Raw genomic sequence first — 20,460 nt, forward strand, 5'->3', positions numbered from 1 at the left:
AGTTGATTGAGCTACGAGATTTGGCTACGCCTGAAAAGCTTCCCCCCAATTTTGATGCCAATGCTCGATGCGAGTTCCATTCTGGGGCACCTGGCCATGATACTGAGAATTGTAGGGCGCTGAAACATCAAATTCAAGATCTTATCGACTCAAAAGTAGTTTGGTTCATCCCCGAGGGTATGATTGTTCAAGGAAATAAGATTCCATATGTGGTGGAGGAAAAGGTTGATTCATACTTCTATGAAGGATCTACTTCAAATCAGAAGCATAATGCACCATCTTGGGTTCCAGATTTCCCACTTCATCAGTCTCCGTTTGTTTCACAGCCATATCAAAAGAGGAAGACACCTGAACAAAATGGGTATTTGAATCATCGCCATCAACAGGGTCCACAAATGCCAAGGAGACCGCCAAGAAGAATTGACCCAATTCCTATGACCTACAGTCAGCTGCTTTCTCATTTGCTCAAGGATTCTTTGGTCCAACTAAGGGAGTTTAAGCCCCCTCCAACACCGATTCCGCAAGGATATGACTTAAATGCAAGGTGTGAGTACCATTCTGGAACATCTGGACATTCAACTGAGGATTGTAATGTTTTGAAACACAAAGTCCAAGATCTCATTGACTCTAAAGCAATATCATTCACTCCAAATGGCCCGCACATAAATTGAGGAGTCATGAATATCCGTATTCCATGAAGCATCACAAAAAAATAATAAGCCCAGATGGAGTTAAGGCTCCTCAACGATGGCAATCATCATTTGATTTTTGTATTCTCATTTCAGTATTTCCTGTTTTGTTGAAGGCTACTTCCATGATTGAACTCGTTGGTATGATAATAATGAAAACACCACAAATTCTCGAGCAACTTTGTCAGAATCTTCTTTCCAAGAAGTGATCAAGATGTTATGTAGAAGCATCTCTCATTCTCAAGGTTCTTGTGCTCAGTTATATCCGTGAAGATTGGTGTTTCGGTTGGTGTTTTGGTCTTTCCTTACAACAGATAGCTTCTCTAAGTTTGATGACCACGCAAGGTTCCTCCATGTACGATGGCAATTACTACTCTAACGACTATGCTTGGGGCTCCCGCACGAGGGATAAGCAAGACATACTCTTATCTTGAGCATTGCGCCATTTGCATTGCTCGAATCCCTAAAAGCATTACAAATCCCTACGTGACTTCGTCAGAATCTTCTTCCGTGTAATAATCAAGAGTGTTCTTCACAATGCTTCTCATCCTCAAGGTTCTACTTCATATCTCAGTTGCCTTTTCTCATGATTTCCTTCTCAGTGGCCTTTGCTTGTTAACAGAGAGAAAAATAATGTGAGAAACAAATTGATGTGATTCTATGGCCTTATGCCCAGTTGCTTCCTCGTTTGTCAGAATTTCAGTTGGTTAAGATTCGTGTTTTGGGTCTTCTTCACCACAAATAGATCTCCTCAATCTGATGACGATACAAGGCTATTCCATTTTATGAAGGCGAATACTTCTTCAACATCTATACTTGGGGCTCCCGCACGAGGGATAAGCAAGACGTACTCTTATCTTGAGCATTGCATCACTCGCATTGCTCGAATCCCTAAAGCAAGGCAAAAGTTTACAACTCATGGGTGACTTGTTGAGGTTTTCTTTTGAAGTAATCTGAAGAGTTTGAGTTTGGAAGGAACTGCAGAAAGTATTTGAGAGCAATAAGTCCAGACGGAGTCAAGTCTCCTCAACAATGGCGGCCATTTAGTTTCTTTATTGCATTCTCATTTGTAACATTTCATTGTTTGTTTAAGCACTGATCGCATGTAAAAGCTTGTTAATTTCTGAATGAAAATCATAATACATTGTTTATGTTTGTCTTGAAGTAATCCATTCGTTTTCACTCATAAAATGTTTTTGGCATTACGATACCAACTTTACTAATCACTTGCTTAGGCAAAGAGCCGAGGGAGAATGATGAAAAATAAAAACGCAAAAATCTCTAATCATGTGTTTTTGAATAAAAAACCCTACTGAGGATGTACAGGCATTATTTCAAATCCCCAAACACTGGAGATATAAGGGAGATAGACCCTCGATAACCCCTTTGAGCCTTGAAGTAGGAGTTTCTTTTCTCATTAGAAAAAATCCCTGATTCTAACCTTGGGGCAGGGTAGTGTTCATTTAACTTGCTCGAGTGTTCAAAACTCACCAAAAGAGTATGAATCTAAGGATACAACAATGGCTATCCTTCAAAAGGTTGAGGAATGTCAAAACCGCGATGATTATCCTTATTCCATCAAGAGATCGAGAGATGACGATACCACAATGGTAATCCTTCATCAAATCAAAGGAGTGAGGCAGTCGTAATCACCTCCAACGAATCAAAGATAATGCGAGATCACACGACTTGTTCAAAAAAAATATATAGAGCAAAAAAAAATGGTGAAAAATAATGAAAATAAAAAAAAAGATGAAAAGAAAATGGCAAAAGAGAAAAAAAAAGATGATGGAATTGCCAAGCAAGGACAAAGTCGTGTGATGATGAATCAGAAGAATAAAAGGTGAGCGACCGCCATGTCCAAAGAACCTCATTGATTCCTCAACCATTTCAAATTCCTTGTGAGGGATGAACACTCGTGTCGAGTTAACTGAACATAGGAATGGAGGACATCACGAAGGGGGTGGGTACAAATAATTTCGAGCCTAAAAATCCTTTGTTTTTTAAAAACCGTGAACCTGGCCAAGTTACAACCCTCAAAAGTCCTAATTGAAGTAGGGTTATTTTGAAAGCACACTCCCAAGAGATAGCGTTTAACTGACTCCCAATGAAGCGAGACTCATATCCATGTTGGTATCGTATGTTTGCTTTATCTTCCACATGCAAAAATCGAGGTTGTGTCAACTAGTGATTCTGTCACAAGAGGTCGCAACCTCATTTCATAAAAAAGTTTTACAACTTCAAGACTAACATAGGCTTTGCATTAGAATTATCATTCTTAGAATTAACATTCTTTTGCATACAAAATATCTGCTTAAACATCAAAGAAATTTCAGGATGAGAATCAGTGAGCAACTTGATCATGTCAAAGTACAAGAAACTTGAGAACTCCGAGGAGTAAAAGCTAATCATCTCAAACATTGACCATCAAGGGGCAAGTTATCCAAAGAACTCCGTTGAGCATGAACAGTTAATGCTTTCCTTGATTACCTTGAGAGGAAGAATTTGAAGATTACGTTGAGCGTGGTAAAGTTGTTTCCATGTTTGTATGACTTCAAAACAAAGAAAGCCTGAGGATTCTAGCAAGATGTACCTAATCAGGGGCAATTGAATCGAGGTTTGACCTCTCAAATTCAACATATCTGGGGAAATCATGTCGATAAATCTCTTCAAGCTTCGATCAATCTGGGGCAATCATGTCGAGGAATATCTCTTGAGTTTGACCAATCTGGGGCAGTTAAGTCGAGATTCGACAAATCTCTCCAAGGATCCTTTGGGGAAAATTCCTCCATAAGTCACGAAGCTTGGGGCACAATTCTGAGTTTTTTGTCGCTCCCCGACCATAGGAGTTTATTTCTCCTAGAAATTTGGTCTCTCCCCAAGCATAGGAGTTTATTTCTCCTAAGAGTTTGTTCCATTCCTCAAGCATAGGAGTTTATTTCTCCTAGGAGTTGATCTACTTCCCTAACCAAGGCTCGTTACCTGGATCTCTCATTCCCAACATGGTGAATCGAGGGAATCTCCTCAAGTTGAAAATCCTCCAAGCATTGGCACATGGTGAGAGGTCAGAAGTCATTCTACGTTCTGAAAGGCAACAACAAGAGTGTGCCCTTACAAGTCAAAGTCCAATATCTTTTGGCACCTCCACATGGTCCTTAACGCTAAGGGGATTCTCCCTGGTGTTTACCTCACTAATGCCTTTATTTGGCATCCTGCATATAGTATTCATTGCATATAACATTGCATCCTCAAAAGCGTAGCATATCCATCAAAATAGATCATTACGCCATGGAAAAATTCAAACATGCATACAAAGCATAAGCCAGATAATACAAATCAGCCCTCAATCAGGACAACGATACTTCCCCACATAAAATATTGTCTTTACAAACTCCGATTGATATCTGCTACTACATTACAAATCTCCTCATGCCACGGTGCCGATACTTGGTGTCCTAAATCTCCAAAGAAGTCTCATTTTCTCTCTCCAATGTGGATCGGATACAATGTCTTTCTTCGTCAGAATCGTTGTCTCCGAGGTTATTTCCTGCATGCTGCGTGCATATTAGAGCGTAAATGAGGGTGGGCATTCAACCCATCTCATTTTTCAATCATTTGGATAACCATACTTGGTGTGTGGCAATTCGAACGATTGCCGCTCTTGAAGAGTTACACCCCGCCTTTGGCCTGAGGGATCAATGTAATTCTTATGCTTCGCAAGCATCAATATCTCCGTAATCTCCAATGGTTACTATCATCTTCTTATCGAGTCTAGTCGTCACTAGTCTTGTCGTGGTTATTTCCCGTGTGCTGCGTGCAAATTAGAGTGCGAATGAGGGTGGGCATTCAACCCATCTCATTTTTCAAGCGTCTGAATACACCATACTTGGTGTGTGGCAATTCGAGCGATTGCCACTCTTGAAGAGTTACACCCCGCCTTTGGCCTGAGGGATTAATGTAATTCTTATGCTTCGCAAGCATCAACATCTTCGTGATTACGTCTTTTGATCGAGTCTAGTCGTCACTAGTCTCCGAGGTCCCTTCCCCCGTACGGGAAAACTTTTCAAGTCCAACCACTGTGTTGTCAAAGCCCAGTTCCTAACCTGGCAAACCCTTTCAAAGCCTAGTTCCTAACCTGGCAAACCCTTTTCAAAGCCCAATGTTCAACTTGGCAAACTATTTCGAAACCGAACCCCGATGTTGAGTCTCAGATCGTACGAGGTCTATTCTGTCCTGAGGATCGTACGAGGTCTTCTCCCGATGTTGAGTCATAGGTCGCACGAGGTTTATTTCCTTTCTGTCTTGAAGATCGTACGAGGTCTTCTCCTGATGTTGAGTCGTAGATCGCACGAGGTCTATTTCCTTTCTGACTTGAAGATCGTACGAGGTCTTCTCCTGATGTTGAGTCGTAGATCGCACGAGGTCTATTTCCTTTCTGTCTTGAAGATCGTACGAGGTCTTCTCCTGATGTTGAGTCGTAGATCGCACGAGGTCTATTTCCTTTCTGTCTTGAAGTTCGTACGAGGTCTTCTCCTGATGTTGAGTCGTAGATCGCACGAGGTCTATTTCCTTTCTGTCTTGAAGATCGTACGAGGTCTTCTCCTGATGTTGAGTCGTAGATCGCACGAGGTCTATTTCCTTTCTGTCTTGAAGATCGTACGAGGTCTTCTCCTGATGTTGAGTCGTAGATTGCACGAGGTCTATTTCCTTTCTGTCTTGAAGATCGTACGAGGTCTTCTCCTGATGTTGAGTCGTAGATCGTACGAGGTCTATTTCCTTTCTGTCTTGAAGATCGTACGAGGTCTTCTCCTGATGTTGAGTCGTAAGATCGCACGAGGTCTATTTCCTTTCTGTCTTGAAGATCGTACGAGGTCTTCTCCTGATGTTGAGTCGTAAGATCGCACGAGGTCTATTTCCTTTCTGTCTTGAAGATCGTACGAGGTCTTCTCTTGATGTTGAGTCGTAGATCGCACGAGATCTATTTCCTTTCAGTCATTGTTTCATCAAACATTTCTTTTGGGAACCTTGTATTGGCACCTTGGGCTACGTTACAAGCTATCACCATTCAAATCCAATTATTCATCGTATATTTCTCCACCAGAAAAACCAAAAAAATATTCTCTTTTCCCCAGCAGATATCAATATAAAAATAAGAATAACATTCGTACCATCTTTTCAGGACAAATTTCAGGTCTTGATATTTAATCTTCTTCTACCTCGAATGTTCGAAAGGCTGACGCCAATCTCACCTTCAGGTATAAGACGATTAAATAGGGGCAGCTGTCATACCCCAAATTTGTCCTACCCTTTTATTTTTATCTGGCTTAGGCTTCACATTCATGTATATACCTTCCATTAGGTCATCTAACATAACCCATGCATTCATTAGACAGTAACATGGTACCGGGATCAAGGAGTTCCAAAGCCTAGGGCTTAGTATTGAGTTTGAGGTATGCATGACAATTGAAGTCTGATTCTTCTGAAGCTTCCAGCACTGAAGTGTGAGATCAGGGTTTATTTCCCTATGGTTGACCAAAGTGTTTCCCTCAGGGCATCGTGATTTTGCTCCGAGATCATTGTTGAACTATGGTACAAGAAGATGAACTTGAAGATTGCATTGTACTTAAGGCATCATTCGTGCTAACGCTAGTCGCTTGACACGCAAGTCTGATTTGAATTGGTGAATTGAATTGAATTGAAGGATTCATTGAAGATCAGGTTGATTAGAACTGTTCATCGAAATTTGAGGTGGATCTGAGTTCAAAGATAATTAAAGTTATTAAGTATTTATGGGTGAGGTCTTGAGAAGCAAGTTACTTGAAACTTAACACAAATGTCATGTACAAGGATATTCAAGCGTTATGGAAAACACGTTCATTCATTCAAGAATTTTCAAGTATTTTCATACAAGATCCATCATTCAGAATCGTCAAAAGCTTATCCAAGATGCACATTATTCCTCATTCAAAATTCATTAAAAGAAAAAGTATCATGTTACAAAAGAAGGATGGCAAATATATCAATCATTACAAAGAATACTAGAAAATCAAGCTTTATCCCATTACAAGTTCAAATGTCCATTCCATTTGCAAACTACAAAAATCCAAATTCAAATTGCATTACACACATTTACAAAATTCATATGCAATACCTCTTACACCATTCAACCACCATCCTAATTACCAAAACAAAGAAAATAAATACACAATATTCCCTAAATTCCATCATAACTTCATCTTCGTCGTGATCCCGATTCATCCCTAACCTGCCTTGCCCTTTATGACGCTGTCCCGCTATTCCTTCTTCTTCAAGTTATGCCAAAACCTACACAAACCACATAAACCAAACACATCACCTTACAACCTCAGTTCAGCCACATAACAGACCTTCATAAACCATAAAAAATGCATACATATCCAATTCCCGGCATTGAGCTTACATCATATACATGTTCAGTTCAACATATGCATTTATATACAACAGTCAAAATAACCCAAACCCATACATCTCAAAAAATAGTTGATATCAATTTAACATTACTAACATTCCCACCAATATTCAAAACCAAAATAGCATCACTCACAGAATAAACACTCCATCAGAACCACATGTTCATATGTTCAGTAGCTATAGCATCTCCAGACAATCTCAAACCACCATTTCTAACCAAATATGAACTGTGCCCTGCGTTTGAAAAACAAAATTAACCATGAAATCAAACCGACACAGCCATGTACTTCATTCAAAGACCAGCATGCATACATATATTGCAGTCATAAACGATTAACCAAGGCTGAACCTAAAAACTCAGAAAATAGCCAAGCAAAAGGATAACTTCAGACTATTGGTAGCAGCTTACAAAAGGTTCAGCAGTCTCATGTCACACGCCGTAACACGAATATTTCGTATCAGCTCATCAGTTAACGGCACCAAGTTCAGCTCCTAACAAACCAGAGATGTCAAAATAAAAACCCTGCATCAGTTCAGAAACACCCATCACTAATTCATTTTCTAATTGATTCCAACAAGTCGGTAACTAATCAAATCCAGCTCAGTATATCATGTGACTAACTTACAACAGACTTCAGATTTTGTAACTAACTACTTAACTGTCCTAACAGCTCTAACAGAATGCTAACAAAATCCTAACTGATTTCTAACAGGCCTGTAACAGAAAAAACCAGCAGAGAAAAGAGTAATAGAAGGATAACCTCTCCTAACTAACAAAACAGAATTACTAACTAACAGCATTGTTTACATAACCTCTTAACTAACTGTCAACTCAATTTCAATCAACCCCTAACTGTCTATAACTAAACCTAGCATTCCAGTTAACTAACTACTAATAGTTTTACTTTACTGATAAACTAACATTTCAGTTTTTAATCTCCTAACTTTCTGCAATTCCTAAGCACCCCAGTTCAGTTCAGAATTTTCAAACAAAAACTTACAATTTGCTATCAAACCAATTCACCCAAATAACAATAACCAAGTCAGGAAACTTCAAACCACCTCTTAACAAACTCCAACAGAAAAAGAACAAATTTCATAACAGAAAACTAATCCCTAGCCGTAACTAACAGTAGTCAATTTCTAACCATATTTGTAACTACCTAACAGTTTACTAACAGCTCTAACTACCTCTCAATCCACCCTTCAATCCATAACAACTTCTCAGAATCCAATGGCTGACATCTCTTCTCCCCTAACTGACTCTCTTCACTCCTCAACCTATATATTCAAACTTCACCACCTCTGAACAGACACCACGCCATTTTTCAACCACTTCCTACAGGCTCATTCTCTCTTCACCACCATTCTTCTTCCACCTCCAATCATTCATCTTCACACACGCCGCACCATTTTCCCAAATTCACTCTCCCTCAATCCATCTCCATCATCTTCATATTCCCTCTGCAACTCCTCCTCTCTCTTCTCCCTCGACCTCTCACAAAAGCTCCTTTGACATACCTTAAAGAGATTCACGTTGAAACTCCTTGAGGTAGAGCTAAACCTCCATCCTTCTCAGCCGTGTGCTCCCCAACAACTACCAATTCTCAGCAATCTCTACTCTCCATTCTCATCTCACCACAACAACAACACAAGACGGCAGAAATTCAAAGAAAAAGAAGAATCCGAGAAGAAATGAAGAAGAGAATCGTAGAAAGGATTTCGAAGATTAAAGAGGCGGTGAAGGCGTTACCCGGATTTCTAGCAATTGTCTCTGGTATTTTCTCCTCCATTTGAGCGTCTCCGAATCGGCGTCATCGGTAAGTTCTCTGATCGATTGCTCCTGCGCATTATTCGCTTGATTCTTGACACCGAAATGTAGAGGACTTCGAGTAGAAGAGAAACCCTATTACTCTGAGTTACAATTCGTTAGTATCGCCGTTTAATTTACGGTTGTAGAGGTTAGGGTTCGTAGCAGTTTTGGTTGATTAGGGATGAATAATGAGATGAGGATTGGAGCGTAACTCAGAAAGAGGAGACGACGGAATAAGCTCCGCTCGGAGACGATGGAGCTCTCCGGCCGCCGTGAATTCATCGTGAGAGAGAGGGAGAACGAAGGAGCGAGTGAGTTAGGGAGAGGAGTCTGAAGGTCATAACGAGATTAGCCCTAATTCCCATTTTGTTTCTTTTGTTTTTATTTTATTTTTAATTCATTTTCTTTTTAATTGAATAATAGAAATGACAGAATATCCTTGGGCCAAAACGCTGTTCATCACCCCCTGGAGGCCCACACACCACCATTTTTGGCTGGACAGAAAAAACAAAGATTTAGATATCTCTTGGGCCAAATCGCTATCCTCACCCTACTTGGCCCATAGCTCTTTTGGCATACAACAAACTGAACTACAAAAAACGCCCTAGGGCCTCCCTGTTTGGGCCCTACGCCCATCTGCTAATCATCACTGCAAATTCAGTTTACACCCCCAAGTTCACTTTCTTATAGTTAAACTTAGATTTCATTTTCCACTCTTTAGGTAATAAAAACATAGCGATATAATCAATAAAACTTGTTAGATTTTTAGGTAATTGTTGACATTAATTTTCCCACAAAACCCATAAAAATAGTAGTTTTAGTTTAATTTTGCATTAATGCTTGATTTGTTTTTGTACCATTTCCATGATATTTTTGTATAATTGCTGTGTGATTTTGTTACTTGTCTTTGGCCATAATTTTGGCCTACTTTGTTAATATCATTAGTATGCTTCTTTTAGAATTTAGTCACCATGTTAACATTAGACTTAGACTAGAATAATAACAATTAGATTAGAAAATAGGATTAGTTCCCTTTCTCATTTTCTTTTCCTTTTCAACTTTTAAAACACTTAATAAAATACCGACAAGGATCATACCGTTGCTATATTTCATAGTAGGAAAGAAATGATTGGGGCGTAGGCCCCGATGTATGTTCTTTTCTACTTAGCGGAGAAGAAATGATTGAGGTGTGAGACCTCGGTGTATTTCTTAACCGTTATTTAGAGAAACGATTGTGGCGTAGGCCTCGATGTGCATTCTCTAAATATTCACAAAAGAACTTCTTTTACTTAGCGGAAAAGAAATGATTGAGGTGTGAAGCCTCGGTGTATTTCTTAACCGCCATTTAGAGAAACGATTGTGGCGTAGGCCTCGATGTGCGTTCTCTAAATATTCAAAAAAAACAAAACTCTTTTGGTATGATCTAAGTCACAAATAAATCCCCATAAAAAACACCAATCAAAAACACTTCAAAAAACCTAATAAATGGTCAGATTTAAAACAAAGTAAGGAAGTGATGCGAGACCTTGTAGTGGGTTCTCGTCATCATGGAATTACCCTTAAAAGATACAAACCAATCCTCTCTCTCTTCCCTCTTTTCTTAAGGGCAAGTTATCTCCGCTCCATTGCATCCTAGGCTGTCCCCTTGTGCAAGAGCGCGAGCGTTAACGCCGCCCACCTAAAAAACACCAAAACAAACAGAAAATCTTTAGCCGAGCTACGGTAACTCTGATTCCTGAAAAGGATACGTAGGCAGCGGGGTAGGGCCCGTGCGAGTACAATTCTTTATTTTCCCTACATTTTGCATTCATTTCGCATTTAGACATAGACATAGTTATACACCCTTTAGATAGAAACAAACATAGGTGGATACCATCGAGTACGATGGGCGCGAGGGGTGCTAGCACCTTCCCCTCGCGTAACCGACTCCCGCACCTAGATTCTCTGGTCGCAAGACCCTGTTCCTTCCTTTGTTAGGTTATCTGATATTCCTTTCCCTTATGGGATAAATATATTAGTGGCGACTCTGTTCATTTTTCGCGAGCGTGCGACAACAACGTTCGCTTTTCCCGAATGATAATTCAAGGCAAAATCCTAGTCCTTCAAGAATTCCAACCACCTTCTCTGTCTCATATTCAACTCTTTCTGATCAAGCAAATACTTCAAACTCTTGTAGTCACTATACACATCGAATCTCGATCCAAATAAGTATTTCCTTCAAAGTTTTAAAACAAAAACAACGGCGGCCAACTCAAAATCTTGCGTCAGATAATTTCTCTCATGAATCTTAAGTTGCTTTTGAGCATAAGCTACAACTTGTCCTTTTTGTTTCAACATAAAGCCTTGTAAAACCTTCCTTCTTCTTAACCAACAAAAACATATGCACCTCTAGACGACACACTCGAACGAATCAACCTCTCCTCAAACAAATCTTCAAGTTGACTCTTCAACTCTTTCAACATCATAAGCAAACATCCTATATGGAGCCCTCGATACAAGACTAGTTCCAGGAACTAAATCGATCAAAAACTCAACTTTTCTTTCTGACGGTAAATCACTTACATCTTCAGGAAACACTTATGCAAATGCGCAAACTATCGATAATCCCCCAATCGTTATTTCCTCATGAACATCCAAAGTTGCAAACAACCTAAACAACATCGCACCATCTTGCACAGACTTATTCACTTCCAATATTATCAAGCTGGTAAGACAAGTCTATCTCATTCCAATACGATTCCGTCTACTATCAACAAGAGATTAAGGGTGATCAGTTCCTCAATTTGTCAATAGATAGCCGACAACCATAATGGTAGCGTAAACTATCGTTACTTAACTGCAATAGAATCCTTTACGTCACCAAAAGTACCATACTTCATTAACTTCCAAAATCATCTGAACATGCTAACACACACCTTGTGATAACATTAGAACATAATTCCTTTACACCACTATCAACACTTTTTATTCTTGGAATCATACTCGTCCCTTCGCATTTCTAACTCCGACTTGAACGTTCCAATAACTTCGACAACTTTTCCAATCTCTTGCCAAGGATCCCTTGACAAGGTCTACCGTAATTCGTCGCTTAATAATTATTCTTACGTCAACATCCTACGCAACAGTTACTTAAACTGATAACTTCACAGTCCACCAATAATGCGGGATATGACAACTTCCTAAATTCCATCTTATAACAATTGTCCTAATTCCAAGACGTTCCGACTTGTTAAACAACCAAAATCTTAAATCCATGTTACCTTCGAATTCGGAAACCAACAAACTTCTACATTGCTTGCTCTGTCTCCTTAAGAAATATATTGCACCAATAACTTACAACTGAAACATATCCAAGAAGCACAGCTTCTTCCCTACTTCGCTCAAACTAACCTTGCAACAAAACGAACAAGTACCAACAGTGTTTCACACACATGTCGCGTACTAAGGAATAAAACACTAACATCATTCAACTGTCACACAACTCAACTGACTCGACAACTTGGCCGGACGGACCGACCTGCTCTGATACCACTAATGTAACACCCCAAATTCTACCAAAAAATATCATGCGAGAAATTAGAGTATTTTAAAAACTATCAACAATGCATTTGGGATATCACATTTACTTCCTATAAACAACTCATAAATAGATACATAGCACTTTAATCTCAGAGAAGCACAAAACAACTTATAACAGCTCTTAGACAAACCAACTTCATTTTAATATGCAGCGGAATCATAACATTCGAATTTATAAAAAATCATCTTATTTAATCGGAAACAACTTCAAACATCATAGTACTTCTCATTATCCAATTTGGAACTCAACAACTAAAACATGAACAACATAGAAACAACAATATAGACAACCCCCGAGTGCTACGTATCAGAGCGACACACCAACCAGACACGGTGAATCTACAAACTTCCACAACTATACTTGAGTACCTGCCCATTTCCCATGGTAGGGGAGACATCAGCAGAAGGGGTGAGATATCAAACATTATAAAGGAAAGTATGATAATACATATAGCAAAGATAAAATCATACACAATTCACCACTTCTCAATATAAGCAATTTGCATCACAACAATAATGTTAACTATCAACTATAACAATGTATTCAAGTTTACAAGTATGTCATTCAAGCACATAATAACATATACTTCATAATCACAACGTAAATTAATACAACTATCAACAATGGCAAAACATGGTTCATATATTCTACATATATACATATATCATTAATACATATATATATTTGCATTCTCATCATATACGTTTCATTTACATATATCACCAAAATCGTGTATCAAACATCACCAAATTTAATTATCACATCTCATTCACACATAACAATCACCTAATCACATTATTACATATATTCAAACATCACATAACTCCAATGTAACTCAATGCAAGACATGTGACTCTATGCATGTGGTACCCAATATGGACCCAAAGTTCCACCGCTTCCGATTCATATAGAATCTAGCCACGCTTCAGATCTGGACAAGACCAAAGCCACCAAATGTAAACATATAGTTTACCGCTTTCCGATTCACTCTAGAATCCAAGCCACGCTTGTGTTTCAAAGCAATTCCACCTATGTTTCAAGGCACACTATGATATGAATGTATGTACAATCTCACAAATATATGCAATTAAGATCATCTCTACCATCTTAACTTTCCACATATCAAAATAATTCAACTCTATGAATTATCCACCAATTGTACACAACATTTACAACACACACACATCATTCACATATGAGAGGCCAATTAATCAATTACGATTCACACAATCCAATTAACACTAGTAATCATACTATCTCATGTTAATTCTCATTTTTGTCAATTATACATGAACACACATTTTCAATATCAAGCAATTAGTCATTAGAATTAATGCTAACCAACTAACCATAAAGAATCAATATCAAAACAACATCATTGGCATGACAATATATATTTCTCAACATACATATTCAAGCCAAAACACAATTACAAACAATTTCTCAAAATACCGTAATTTACCGATAAACCGAATAATTGGTCCAAGTCCAAGTATATTCCAATCACATAGACTTATTGGAATCAATTCAACTAATAATTTAACTATCCAATTAATAATTAAACTATATTAATTTCAATTCAACTATTATATTTCTATTCCATTATTTTCCAATTCAATAACAAAACCCATTATTTCACTATCAATGGTTTACTCACAACAAACATAACAATCTAATACACATAGATTATCAATTGCACACAACTTATCACATTTATATCATCACATTCCAACAATCATCAAATACCCAAAATTGCAACATAGAAGAACATGGATATCAAAGTATAGAATTAAACCCACTATAACATACTATCATACAACCCTTTAGCATGAAAGAACCCCACCCTTACCTTGGTAAATATGGACTCTTTCACCATAACTCTAAGCTTTTCTCCAAAAGAAATCCTTTCTAACATCACTAGGAGACACACCTAAAAACCAGTTCGGGAATCAACTTATCAGATGAACTTAAAATCCTCAAAATCAAAATCGCTCCGGTCAGAACTTACCTCTATGGGTCAGGAACGTTGTGTCCAAGTACCGCAACGATCCAACGGTTGGATTGAGAGATACGTCCGTTTTGCTAAGGTAACTCAGTGCTGAAACTTGCTGCGAAAATGAGGTTTCTTCTAGCTTTTCTCTTCCACCATTGTTCTCTTCCCTTTTGCCTCTTTTCTCTTCTTCCTATCCTTTCCCCCAAATGAAAATAGTAACCTCTAAAACCCTAACCTTCTCTTACTATCTCACTTATGTCACTTGGGCTTAACCCACCAATCCATCCATTATGTTTCTATCACTTAGGCCCATTTAGTTATATCTCTCTAATAACTCAATTAAGTCAAACAACACAAACACTCACATAATTAAATACTTAAATAATTATTATATCACATAATAAATAAATAAATAAGTTATTATTAAAAACACCAAACAATATAATTACTAATATAATTAATAAAAATATTAATAAAAATCGGGATGTTACAACTCTCCCCCACTTAGAATATTTTCGTCCTCGAAAATACCATCGACACAACCATCTCATCTCCAAACCTACACTTACTCTCTCCAGACTCACACGAACACAAAGGCATTCCACAGCTTCGACCATACAAAGCTTCAAAATACAAGCTCTCAAAAGATCCTCAAGTTACTAAATTGTCTTCTCCGTTTGACCATCAGCTTGCGGATGATAAACAGAACTCAAACACAACTTAATAATCAAAGCACTCTGCAAAACTTTCCAAAATCTAGAAGTAAACTTCAGATCTCTATCAGAAACAACACTCGATGGAATACCATGCCAACTCACAATCTTTTCAAAATACAACTTTGCAAGTCTCTCCATCGGATAATCCCTGCTTATCGGAATAGAGTGAGCAAAATTCGTCAATCCATCTACAATGACCCAAATTGCCTCACAATTAATCGATTTCCTAGAAAAACCCAAAACAAATCCATAGAAATGCTATCCCACTTCCACTCAGGAATGGACAACGGTTGCATCAAACCAGATGGTTTCTGATGTTCAATCTTTGACTTCTGACAAGTAAAACACAAATACACAAATTCTGCAATATCCTTCTTCATACCTCGCCACAAAAATAACTTTCTCAAGTCTTGATACATCTTAGTAGCACCAGGATAATTACTCAACCACTTTGATGCCCTTCATCCCAAAAATTCTCTTTTTCAAATCCGAAACATCTGGAATACAAATTCAATCACGACATCTCATGACACCGTTCTCGTCAATCCGAAAATTATCACCTTATCCTCAATCAATCAATTTCATCTTGTCAACCAATTTCAAATCCGATTTATGACCTTCTCTAATCTCATCAAGAATACCACAAGTAAGCTTCAACATACCAAACTCAAATCTCGAAATTATTCCAACAATTCCAATTCTTGAATCATCAACATAGACATATGCAATTATTTCCTACTCAATGCATTGGCTACAACGTTCGCTTTTCCCGAATGATAATTCAAGGAAAAATCCTAGTCCTTCAAGAATTCCAACCACCTTCTCTGTCTCATATTCAACTCTTTCTGATCAAGCAAATACTTCAAACTCTTGTAGTCACTATACACATCGAATCTCGATCCAAATAAGTATTGCTTTGACCATCTTCTGATGTCTCGCCAGACCATGTTCTGATGTTGCATACTGAACCTTTTGAGTCAAAGCTTTTGAGCGCTGATTTGTGCATACTCTTTATATATTTCCTGAAAGGGAAATTGCAGTGTATTAGAGTACCACATTATCTCATACAAAATTCATATCCTTGTTATCATCAAAACTAAGAATATTGATCAGAACAAATCTTGTTCTAACAACAAAGAGAAAATTGTTTGCAACTCAATTATATGCTCTTAGCAGTATCATTGTCTATTTCTAATTAAATCAAGAAAGTGATTTCTAGGGGTGTTAGTGGGCCAGTTTGGTTCAGTTTTGAGAGAATCCAATACTCAAACCGATTAAAATTAAATGGATTGATCTGGATTGGATTTACAAATTTTTGCGATAAAGCCCAAACCGAACCAATCCGAGAAACAACTGATTGGTTTGGATTGAATTGACCGGGTAGATAAAAAATGCAAAAAATATTTTTAAAAAATAACTTATTTACAAAAATTAATTTTTCATAATATTATAAAAAATATAATATTAATTATGTTCAAATTTAAATATTATATTAGAAATTTGAGAAGAATAGATTCAAAAATCTCTAACAAGAAAAATATCTAAGATTAAGACTTTTGAATCTATAACTAGTCACTAGAATTAATATGATAATGAATTTGTTTCATAACTTTATGTTCATTTATCATATTACACTATCAATTTTCTAATAACAAATTAAAATAGCATAACTTGTCCACACACAACAAAATGTTTTTTTATTGAAGTTGAATGTTTGATAGTAATTTTCATGATAATTAACTATGGTTGGTTTGAGTTGGGCTTGCGGATAGAAAATTAAAAATCCGATGCCTGAACCGATTGTCATTGGATTTTATTGGTTTAGTTCGATTCTTTCCCGAACTAAAAAATATCCAACCCAAACACTATGGTTTGGTTTGGATTCTGGTTTGGTTCGGATTTACCCAAGCCAATAAACACCCCTAGTAATTTCCATATTAAGCTTTTGATTTTTTGTGTATTAGAGGATATTCATTTCAATGGTTAAATTGGTCTTTCTTTGATTAGACAAATATTTTGTATATTTCCATTCAGCATTCAACTATGAACCCAAAAGTAATTTATTTGAGACATCACAGGGAAAATGTCTACTAATGATGTATAGATTCTATCTTTTTAAAAAGGATTTAGTCAAAGTGATTCCTCTATTTGCCCATTTAAAAAATCATGGTATAAATCTTGTTTTATGGATTAAGTTAAAGATAGCTTTTTTACCTACTTAAAATTCTGATATATTTTGCTACTGTAATGCGGGTGGACAAAATGTGGACAAAATCAGCAAAGCTCCACAACTATGGGTACCAAATGTGAGACATTGTACAATGGTCACCTAATGCCCATTATTTGGAATTCTCCTCGCAAGATGGCTTCTGCTTTTTGGTGAAGTTTGAGTAAGTGAACTTGGAGCAAAACATGAAAATGATGACATGGTCATCAAAGGAGTTGCATCATATTAGTAGGAAACAACCACCAGATCCAGATTGTAAATAAAGTGAAGCAGATAAACTACAATGAAAGTTTAGATGGCATAAAACTAGGGCCAACAGAAAAGACAATGAATCAATTGTCAACTTTAAAGAGCACACATGTCTCAAATAAGCCAGCCAAGAAGCACATTACTCCTATTGCAATTGAACCATGATTTTTCAGTGCCGAAGAAATTCCGTTAACTTTCGCCTTTGTACAACTATTGTGCGGCTAACATTTCCAAATCACCCCTCTCATTTTTCTTGTTTCGGTTTACACATTCTATAATATAAATTGAATCAAAATATTTATCAATCTCACTTTTGGAGACTTCCTTGTGAACCTTTTGTTCTAGTCCTAGTCTCCAATTGCATGTTTGAAGATAAAAGAAAGAGGTTGGCAAGATAATAAAAAATTTATTCATGTATTGATATATTTGAATAATGACTTTTGTGAGGTTAATACAACACTTGTTTAATTTAACAACACTTGTTTAATAACAACAACATAATCAAGCATCACAATCTAGAATAGAAATTGAATGATTTTAATTTCTAACTATTCATCTCTTTATCTTTGTTACAGTGAGCAATATCATTGCCATAGTTTGATAAGTATTCTGCAGCTGCTTATGCAGCAAGATTGATTTCCTCTCCCCTTACTAAGAACAACTTTGAGCCATTTTTCTTATGTAGAGAAGTATGCATCTAAGAGTTAAGTCACATTCCTCTTCGTTTGTCATGACATCCCACAATCCATCAACTGGCCAGAATAAGACATTCAACGTCTTTTGCCCGAGGGAGGAATGTAAATTCTGGTTTAGGAATAATACATGGCTTCAAATATCTATCACCTGAAAGCCACAACAATGAAGAGCAAAAACGTTTTAGATGCATTGAGAAGGAAGTCTAATAGAAACCTCTAATTAATTAGAGGATTTAGTACATACCAATAGACCTTGACATTGCAGGAACCGCAAATACACAATCGCAACGACATCTTCCATCTCGGGTCTTTATCCACACAAAGATGTAAATCCCCAAAGTGGGGTACAATCCAATTCAAAAACACTTCGACCGACTATTGCACTCACCCATTTTTCAAGAGGTAGTTGATGAAGAACAGTTGTAGCAGACATTGGGACGAATCTAACTACCGTTTCGTTTCCAAGGCTCGATCCTACAGCAATGGGTTCACTCATAATATCTGCCTCCACATTTGAATCGTCAAAAACAGCAGCTCTAACAACAACTTCAACAGAAAAGATGTTCTTATCTATGTCCATCGAATTCCTTGTCCTAAAATCTGAGTTATCTTTAGAGTTGAACAACTCTTCTCCATAAATACTGCTATTCTCACTGGCTACCGATAGAGTGTTGTAAATAATCAGATCTCCTTCTAATGACAATGAATCATCTTCATCAAATTCTGGGACTAAAAGTTCATCGCTACCATCAACATCATCACCATCCATCTTCGAATCGAGTTTCGAAGAATGAATTGGAAAGAAATCAGAAACTAAAAAACCCTAAATAAGAGGCTAAAAATAAAAATGGAAAATGAGGAATTGGAAAGAAACGGGAAAGAATGAAGATTGTCTTGAGGAATTGAGAAGATTGTCATCAGAAATTGAAAATATTGTCAATTGTTACGCTCACATATACGAAGGAAATCAGGGAAGATGAATAAACATTGATAATCTTAATTAATATTAATAAGTAGTTTATTGGGTGTGAAGAGGTTTATAATAACATTGGTGCACCTCATATTTAATGACTGTGATTGTTTTGAAACAAAAAAAAACAAAAAAAAAAGTTCTCTCACGGTGAGAGACCTATCCACGTTGCGCACCTTTTTTTTTTTTTTGACGGGACGTTGCGCACCTTAGACGGCGCCTTATTTTTGTGTATGTATTTGTTTGAAGAATGATATAGAAATCATGCATGTGATGATGATATGGAAAGAAAAAAAAAATATAGTTACTGTAACGAGAAATATTTAGAAAAAGATGTTAGCATGATTGGAATCTTTTTGTGAAGAAGAAGCAACGAGTCTAAGAAATTTGAGTAATTTGATTACAGAAATAGTAAAATAATAATTATAATTATATAATATTAATGATTAATAAACACAATAACAAAACTAAAATTGTCAGTATTAATTATCAATAAATTGTTAGAATTAATAATAATTAACAATAATTATAAAATTAAAATTATAAGAATTAATTAAAAATAATAATAAAATGAATAATATAATTATAATAACAATAAAATTATAAAAGTTAATTAGCAATGATAAAAATGAGTAAAATAAATTATTAACAATAATAATAAATGTCCGTAGCAATAATAATAATAAAAAATATGGTTTTTTCTTTACCCACCTTCCTATGGGGGTCACTCCTAGCAAAAATCCCATTTTACCCCTGCTTCGGAAATGCATTTCCGAAATTTTTTTTTTCTAAATTTTTTCAGACTTCGGAAGTGCATTTCCGAAAAAATCCCAAAAATTGGGATTTTGATTAATTCGGAGATGCATCTCCGAAAAAACAAAAAAAATCTAAAAATTCCAAAAATTAATTTTAGGATATGAATTAATTTATATATATATTATAAATTTGATATAATTTATGAGTAATAAATAATAATAATTATATATTTTGATATAATTTATTAGTTATGAATAATAATTATTATATATTTCTATTCTGATTCATATTTTAAAATTTAAAATTATTTTAATTAAAAAAA

The 20,460-nt window shown here is 36.6% G+C and overlaps 1 long non-coding RNA gene and 1 pseudogene across 1 annotated transcript; both read right to left on the minus strand.

The window, feature by feature from the left end:
* Positions 1-12,780: 12,780 nt before the first annotated feature.
* LOC131648125 (uncharacterized) lies at positions 12,781-14,619 on the minus strand. The gene is made up of 3 exons (XR_009298048.1): positions 14,541-14,619; positions 14,382-14,462; positions 12,781-12,900 (listed from the first exon to the last, which is right to left on the minus strand). It is a non-coding gene; the product is annotated as an uncharacterized LOC131648125 (long non-coding RNA).
* A 3,364-nt stretch (positions 14,620-17,983) lies between these two features.
* LOC131648126 (protein phosphatase 2C 16-like) lies at positions 17,984-19,392 on the minus strand (annotated as a pseudogene).
* Between the last annotated feature and the right edge of the window lie 1,068 nt (positions 19,393-20,460).

The sequence above is a fragment of the Vicia villosa genome, linkage group LG2 (assembly GCF_029867415.1).
Source record: "Vicia villosa cultivar HV-30 ecotype Madison, WI linkage group LG2, Vvil1.0, whole genome shotgun sequence".
Lineage (NCBI taxonomy): Eukaryota > Viridiplantae > Streptophyta > Magnoliopsida > Fabales > Fabaceae > Vicia > Vicia villosa.